Source organism: Rutilus rutilus, assembly GCF_951802725.1.
Source record: "Rutilus rutilus genome assembly, chromosome: 4".
In the NCBI taxonomy this organism is placed as follows: domain Eukaryota; kingdom Metazoa; phylum Chordata; class Actinopteri; order Cypriniformes; family Leuciscidae; genus Rutilus; species Rutilus rutilus.
The window spans coordinates 8,515,174-8,523,835 of NC_140212.1; positions in this window are offsets into that span (position 1 = coordinate 8,515,174).

The window sequence follows — 8,662 nt, forward strand, 5'->3', positions numbered from 1 at the left end:
TGCCCCAAGAGAGCTTCCCAGCTACCACCTCATCGGCCATGGGACTGCGCCATAGACCTGATTCCTGATGCTCCTTTGCCCAGAGGTAAGATCTACCCGTTGTCACTTCCAGAGACCAAGGCCATGGAGGAGTATATCCAGGAAGCTCTCGATCAAGGGTACATCCGGCATTCGACATCTCCTGCAGCATCCAGCTTCTTTTTCGTGGCCAAAAAGAATGGAGGGCTGCGGCCATGTATTGATTACCGGATCCTAAACCAAGGCACTGTCAAGTTCAAGTATCCCCTTCCTCTCGTCCCTGCGGCCCTCGAACAACTCCGATCAGCTACCATCTTCACGAAGTTGGACCTCCGCAGCGCTTACAACCTGGTGAGAATACGAGAAGGGGATGAATGGAAGACCGCTTTTGTGACCCCTACTGGCCACTATGAATATCTGGTTATGCCCTATGGGCTGGTCAACGCCCCTTCCGTGTTTCAAAACTTCATCCATGAGGTCCTCCGGGAGTTCCTGCATCGCTTCGTGGTCGTCTATATAGATGACATCCTCATCTACTCCCGGAGTGAAGTCGAACATCGTCACCACGTTGCGGAGGTCCTTCACACACTCAGAGCTCATCATCTCTTCCTGAAGGCCGAGAAATGTTCTTTTCATCTCCCATCAGTACAGTTTCTAGGATACCTCATTGACCGTCAGGGGGTCCGCATGGACGAGAGGAAGGTCACAGCTGTTACCACCTGGCCAGAACCCACCACGATCAAGGAACTCCAGAGATTCCTTGGTTTTGCCAACTTTTACAGACGTTTCATACGAGGCTACAGCATCATCACCACTCCACTCACCAACTTGCTAAAAGGTAAACCCAAAAGTCTCCTCTGGACTCCTGAAGCGGCCGCAGCCTTCCAATCCCTCAAGTCTGCCTTCACTCAAGCACCTCTCCTGACTCATCCTGATCCTGAGCTTCCTTTCGTCGTGGAGGTGGATGCCTCAACCTCCGGAGTTGGAGCCGTCCTTTCTCAACTTCATGGGACACCGAAATTACTCCATCCATGTGCCTACTTCTCTCGGAAGCTCAGCCCGGCGGAGAGGAATTACGACATCGGCAACCGTGAACTCCTGGCCATCAAACTCGCCCTGGAGGAGTGGCGACATTGGCTGGAGGGCGCCATCCACCCATTCCAAGTCATCACAGACCACAAAAATCTCCAGTACCTCCGTGATGCAAAACGTCTCTGTCCCCGTCAGGCCAGATGGTCATTATTCTTCTCGAGATTCCACTTCACCATTACCTACCGTCCTGGTCCTAAGAATGTCCGTGCTGATGCTTTGTCCAGACTACATGATACTCCAGAGACTCCCGAGACAACCACCAACATTCTACCCGAAGATATCATCATCAGCCCATCGAATGGTCTGCTCGTCCAGCCGTCGCCACTCCTAATCCTCTTCCTCCGCCGGGCTGTCCACCTGATCGCCAGTTCATCCCTAGGACGCAACGGGTAGATCTCATCCACACTACTCACACCTCTCTGGGCACTGGACATCCCGGGGCCAACAACACTCTCTCGCTGCTATCCGATCGCTTCTGGTGGCCGGGTATGGCAAGGGATGTGAAGCGGTATGTCCAAGGCTGTAAGGAGTGTGCCATGTCCAAAAGTCCCAGACATCTTCCTGCAGGAAAGCTCCATCCCTTGCCAATTCCAAACCGCCCCTGGTCACACCTAGGAGTTGACTTCATGACTGATTTACCATCATCGGATGGAAACACCTGCATCTTCGTCATCGTCGATCGATTCTCTAAGTTCTGCAGACTATTACCACTAAGAGGTCTTCCCACTGCCCTGGAAACCGCCGAACTCCTCTTCAATCATGTCTTGCGCTATTATGGGATCCCAGAAGACATTGTGTCAGACAGGGGACCCCAGTTCATTTCCCGAGTATGGAAATCGTTTTTTCAAGCTCCTCAGCCTCTCCTCTGGCTACCACCCTCAGACCAATGGCCAGACGGAGAGGAAGATCCAGGAAGTGGGGCGGTTCCTCAGGACCTTCTGCCACGGCCACCAGAACTCCTGGAACCAGTTTCTGGGCTGGGCAGAGTATGCCCAAAATTCACTGCGGCAACCCACGACAGGCCTCACACCATTCCAGTGTGTTCTCGGATTCCAGCCTCCTCTATTTCCCGGGGATGGAGAACCATCTGAGGTCCCCGCCGTGGATTACTGGTTCCGGGAGAGCGAGAGAGTCTGGGACGAAGCTCACCATCATCTGCAGAGGGCAGTTCGCAGATCCAAGACAGTCGCGGACCGGAGGAGGATTTCGGGTCCAGTCTACGTTCCAGGAGACAAGGTTTGGCTCTCCACTCGCGATATTCGTCTGCGACTGCCCTCCAAGAAACTGAGTCCCAGGTTTGTTGGCCCCTTTACCATCCTGGAACAGGTCAATCCCGTCACTTTCAAACTCCAGCTACCACCACAGTACAGAATTCATCCCACATTTCACGTCTCCTTGCTCAAACCCTTTCACGAACCTCTTGTTCCCTCCACAGAACCTGGCCATGAAGAGGAACCTCCTCCCCTCTTGATGCTGGAAGAAGGGTCCATCTACTCCGTTCGTGAAATCCTGCAGTCCCGACGTCGTGGTGGTCAGTTGGAATATCTGGTCGATTGGGAAGGATACGGACCAGAGGAGAGATCATGGATCCCAAGAGTCGACATCCTAGATCCCACGCTCATGGAAGAGTTCCATTCCAGTCATCCTCAGTACCCTGGACCTCGTGGACGTGGAAGACCACCATGGCGTCGGAGACCTCGGCCCTCAGGAGCGGGCCCTGGGGAGGGGGGTAGTGTCACGGATTGGCCAGGTTCATCCACCACAATCACCCAGCGATCACAGTCACCTGAGTTTTAATAAGTCACACCTGCACCCCATCAATCACCACCGCTTCATAAGCACACCTCACGCACCTCTCATTGTCCGGGCTCGTTTATCCGAAGCGGACTCATAGTGCTTCTCTCTGCGAGTTTCACTACTAAACTTACCTGTGTTTACTTACCAGTTCTCTACGACGATTCCAGTCTGTTCCAGTCTGTTCAGATCTCATCTCGAGTGGTGTCCGAGCCGTAAGCCTGTCTATTCCATCAAGTGGTGCGTGAGTGTCTGCTGTCACCTGTCATCCTCTTCATACGAAGATCATCCCCACTCTGAAGTCTCATCCTGCCGTTCCTGCAAAAGATACAGCGATCATTCATTCACGAATTACATTCAAGAACTCTGCACTTCTGAACTCTGATACTCACCTAAATTCAGCACGTTGAATCTTCTTGACACTCAGCTGTTTAAATAAACATTACATCACTACTTACCTTGTTGTCCGTCTGCTTCCGTAACACAAACACAGCGTCAGCTGTCAGCCAAATTCCAGTAATTTGGACTCACCAGAGCAGATGACTCCAACATCTCGTCTATGAGAACATTCAGCTCAACTCCATGAAGAGACGGAACATTCTGAGAGTTTTGTTTCATTCCCGTCACAATCAAACACATCAGCCCAGATTTCACCACTTCCCTCTCCAAACCAGTCTGATCCCACAACAGACACAGCAATCCCACAATTCAGCTGTCTACAGAGGACACTGGCAGCTGTCATATCCCAGCATGCATCACACACTGTGCCCCATTCATTGAGAAAACGAAGCTCCACTCTTCCAGAACAAGAGCCTGAACCATTTATTAGTTTGGCTTCTGTGTAACCTGAAAAAAAGAACAGAAGTTAAAATAGTGTATAATGCAGCTGACAGAGAAGAATGAAGAGAGACAGAATATTGATAATTTACCAGAACAGATCAGGCCCACATTATTGTCACTGGTGCAGTTGTGTTGGTGTGATGGTATTGTTGGACAGAAGTAAATCTGAGACTCATTTCTAATTACTGACACTTTATTTCACACACAAAAATACTTGATCTTTGCTTTAAATATAGTAATTATAAGAAGTTCTTTTTTGGGGGTGACAAATGTGCATAATATTAAGTTTAATACACTGGTCTCATGTTCTAACAAAGAACACAATAAACAGCAAGTTAAAAAATATATCAAATGAATTGGGCTGTTCTGTGTACAACAAACAGAGGCTTATTCAGACAATATTTGTAAATAAACATTGGTTTCTGATCCAAAGGTTCAATGGCTTCATATCAAGCATTTGAGGATGTAAATGTGTTTAATACTGCAATGAGTAATACATCCAGCAGATGGCAGCAACACACTTATTGTAAAGAGAAGCCGACAAGAGTCTTGACCTTGTGGAAATAATTTGTTCAGAAATTGATAATTGCTCTTTTTACAGCTACACATCTTTATATATATATATATATATATATATATATATATATATATATATATATATATATATATATATATATATAGCTAATTTCACGTAAGCTTTATTTTACTCCTTGTCTGTACTCTGCAGTGAGTGATATTTCTTGTAATTTTTTTCATTTGGTAATTATAATTATCATTTCTAAATTAAGTGTTTATTAAATTAATAGTATTAATAATAATTAATAAATAATAATTAATTATTATTATTATTGCATAGTCATATTGAATGAGGAAAAATAGGGGTTTCCTTCTTTTCTTTTCTTTTCTTTTTGTCCTTAGCTGATCAAATGTCTGTTTGTAAAAAAATAGAAGATAAAACAAAAATGTGTTACAACACTCCCTGGCCTTCAACATTTTTATCAATTTTCCACATATTCATCTACATATTAGTTTAATTTAAGTTGAAGGTGCAGTGAATTGTTAAATACTGGGTTGTTCTGTTTAATAGTGATGTTCTGAACTGGTAAGAGGTTCAGTCACAGTCCTGTTGCACCATCATTTTTTTGCCAATGAGCAGAATGATTATTTCTCACAAGCCTCTGAAAAACAGTCCAATAATATCACTTTGAATTACAAATAATATAACAAATGAATTACAACGAATATGGCAAATTGAAAGAAAAAGCACACAGATGAAGTTAATAAGCAACAACATGAAAGCAAAGCTATATATAATATATCAATTATAATGTAATAATGATTGAGTTATTTTATAACACTAACTTGAAAAGAAAAGAAAAATATTTTACCAGGGTATATCCAAAACATTTAAAAATGTAATGTAACAAGTTTTAAGTTCTCTTTATTATTGGAGAACTGTTGTATGACAATGAAATAATCATAGGTTACTGATATTGTAACAGTGTGGTGGTAGTTGAAGGCACAAGACGAAGATGAGGGTATACACAATGTTTACTGATCAAGCTCAGGCAGGACAGACACAACCACAACTAACATTAATGAGAACCGACAAGGGACTGAACGAAACAGGGAGTATAAATACACAGGATGAAAGGACAAAACTATATAGACCCAGGTGGAGGAAGATTAACTAATCAGGGACTAACAAACACAGGTGCAGACAAGACAGAACATAATTGTGACATTATGCCCCCCTCGGAAAGGCGCGTCCTCGCGCTGTGATGACAAAGTTCAGGATGTAGTGATGAGGCGGAGGCTTTGGTGGAGGTCGTGGAGCTGGTGATGGATGGTGATGAGGAGTCTGTGGAGTTGCCGACCATGGTGAAGCTGAAGGTGGGAAGACCCAGGGCAGAGTTCAAACAGAGGGGACGGACGGAACCCTGGGACTGATCGGCGGAGGCGGAACCATGGTTAGTGGTGGAGGAACCGGTGGAGCAGAGAGGCTGACAGACCAGGGCGACATCGCAGGCTTGGAAGGCTGGTGCTTATGATACTGAAGCTTCAAAGCGCGTATCGAGTACGAAGCGCAATTTCTCATGAGTATCTGTGCCGGAGCACATATTGTTTTCAGAGAAACACTTGATCAACGAAAAATGAAGTCTCACTTTCTTTCCAGTCACGTGAATGCTTCACTTTGCGTGTCGGAATGTTTGAACCCAGACCACTACTCTCTCATCTTTTTTTTTTAAATAAATAAACCTATAGCCTATACATGATCATATATTCTGCCATATAAACAGCACAGAAACCATAAAATAATTATACCACCATTTACTTGCATAAAGCAACTCTCTTGGTATTTTTATAATTAGTATTAATATAATTGTTACAGTTCATTTATTGCCACAATTTTAATATGTGAATTATATTATCAGAAAACTGAACATTTAGCGTTTAAATGTTAGCGTCAGGCTTTTATTTGCACTTAATAGATAAAACAACGGCGCTGCGCACTCGGGTTTATGGCTGCTTTAACTTTGACCTGCCACAAGATGGCGCTGTTTTCGACACACTTGATGCTTCGAATCTTTTCCTGAAACAATCAGGGGAAAGCCTCAGTGCTTCATGTGGCTTCATTTGCGCATCCCTAGTTCTCAGAGCCGCGTTTCCACTGTCAGGCCAGTACGAGCCAGGGCTTTATAGAGGCCGTGCTGGGCTAATAGCCTCGGGCCTGTAGCACCGGGCCCAAAATCTGCTGCGTTTCCACTGTCAAGCCAGAAGCTCCACAGAAAAAAAAAAGAAAACCTCAAAATGTTTATTATAGATACAATAAGATAGAAACTCACCTGTTCACCGCTCATTTTCCTCAGCTGTAGGCAAAGGCAAACACATTTCAAATCAGTGCTTCTCCCGGGAGACTAGCGCTAAATTAATCCCTATATTTTAGCGTCATCTACTGTTTTAGAAGAGGAAGTTGCTCAACCGCATTTGTGAGAAAATCTGCCTGGACACATTTGTGAGAAAATCGAGCCAAGAGATCTCATAAAAAGCCAAGTGTCTCACAATCGTAACAGACAGATATGCATTTGTGTGCACTAGATTTGGTATTTGTTCAAAGGTTAGCCCACATGCAATTTGTAGGATGGTTTGTATTTATTTCTGAAATATTATCAAGGCTCATTTATTTATATTTGTAAAACACAATATTTGTTACTCCACTGCGTTTTCGCTCAAATTGACCTTTGTATTGAACATTGCTTTCTGTTTGTTTGTGAGGCGAGTTTTCCTTTGCAAAGCAGATCGAGTTTGTTTGCAAAATACTGGATTTGTTTGTTTAATTATTGCACATAATTCACTCCATACTAGTATGCAATCCAGCAGAAACAAAACCGTGCAGATGTAGCATGTGAATGTTTGACACACACACACACACACACACACACACACACACACACACACACTGCACACACACCTGAGCATATAAGCAGCGCTGAACACCACGTCAAACTCAGAACTGTCCAGGGGCCTCATTTATAAAGCTTGCGTACGCACAAAACGGGGCTGAAAACATGCGTACGCCAGTTCCTGCGCAAAAGGTGGGATTTATAAAGAAAAACTTGACGGGAAAATTTGCGCACCTGCACGCAAACTCTGACCCATGCGTACGCACATTTTGGAGATGGAGCACTTTGGCGACACCGATGGTGAGCTGGAGTTAAATGTATTTTTGGTCACTTTTATACAGAAAATCTAAAGAAAATTAAACAGAAAGATTATACAAATACAATTTCAATCACCAAGCCTGTCACTTGAAGCAAATATCCATTCCTTCTTAAATGTCCGCGGCAGCGAGCGCTTTGGGCCGTTCAGTGAAACTGACGCAAATAACAGTTTAAATAAATAAAATACTTCTGATATAAACATTTATATTAAATATGCCATTCAAATTAATGGAGTTAAACACTTAAACATGAAATCATTACTGAAGTTACAATTTTTTTTTAAATTCAATCATTAGAAATATTTGTTGTGGATGCGATTGTTTTTGAACACTTTTCCTGTGGCGTGCTTTAATGTTTTAACCACAGAGATAATTGCTTATCATGATAATACCAGATTGTCTGAGAAAATAGTTTAGTGCAAATAATGCCCAAGGCCTATCTGTTTCCATTAAAAATATAAATCAATTAAAATACAATTCGGCTAGTGGAAAAGATTGAGAAAAACTTTCTCTGAAATGTATTTTACACTATTTGATTTATGTAGGCTATTCAAAACCAAGGCAAGGATAGACAACTACTTGATTTGTATTAATGTAATGTTTCTTGTACCGTTTATATCATTTGCATATGATTATTCATCCACGTGATAACGTTTAAGTTATCACGTGGATGAATAATCATATGCAAATGATATGTAGATGAGGATCTGCATAGTAAAACTAGGCGTTGTAAGCTCCATATATGGTTATTTCGGGTGGAGACGCATGTACGCACAATCTTCGCTGACTGGGATTTATAAAGTGAATTCTGCGCAGGTTCTGGCGTACGCACGGTTTTATAAGTCTGAATATTTTTTTGCGTACGCCATTTTTGGCTTTTGTGCGTACGTACACTTTTAGTAAGGTTCCTACGCACAGTTTTATAAATGAGGCCCCAGCTCTGCAGCTTTCTGAGCCATTACTGCTGCCTCTCCCAGACGAGACTCTTCACACAGAAACTGACCTGAGAGAGAGAAAAAGACAGAGGAGATCACAAGATGGAAAACAACTCAAACACAGCAGTCGAAGATCAGATACGCTGATACCAAAAAAAAACCCACATGAGACACTGGAGGAAGGAGGTTATGAGGCTCAATGAACGAACCTCTGCTGCTTTAGGATATAGTAACGATTACTGATTCATTTCAGTGATAAAGG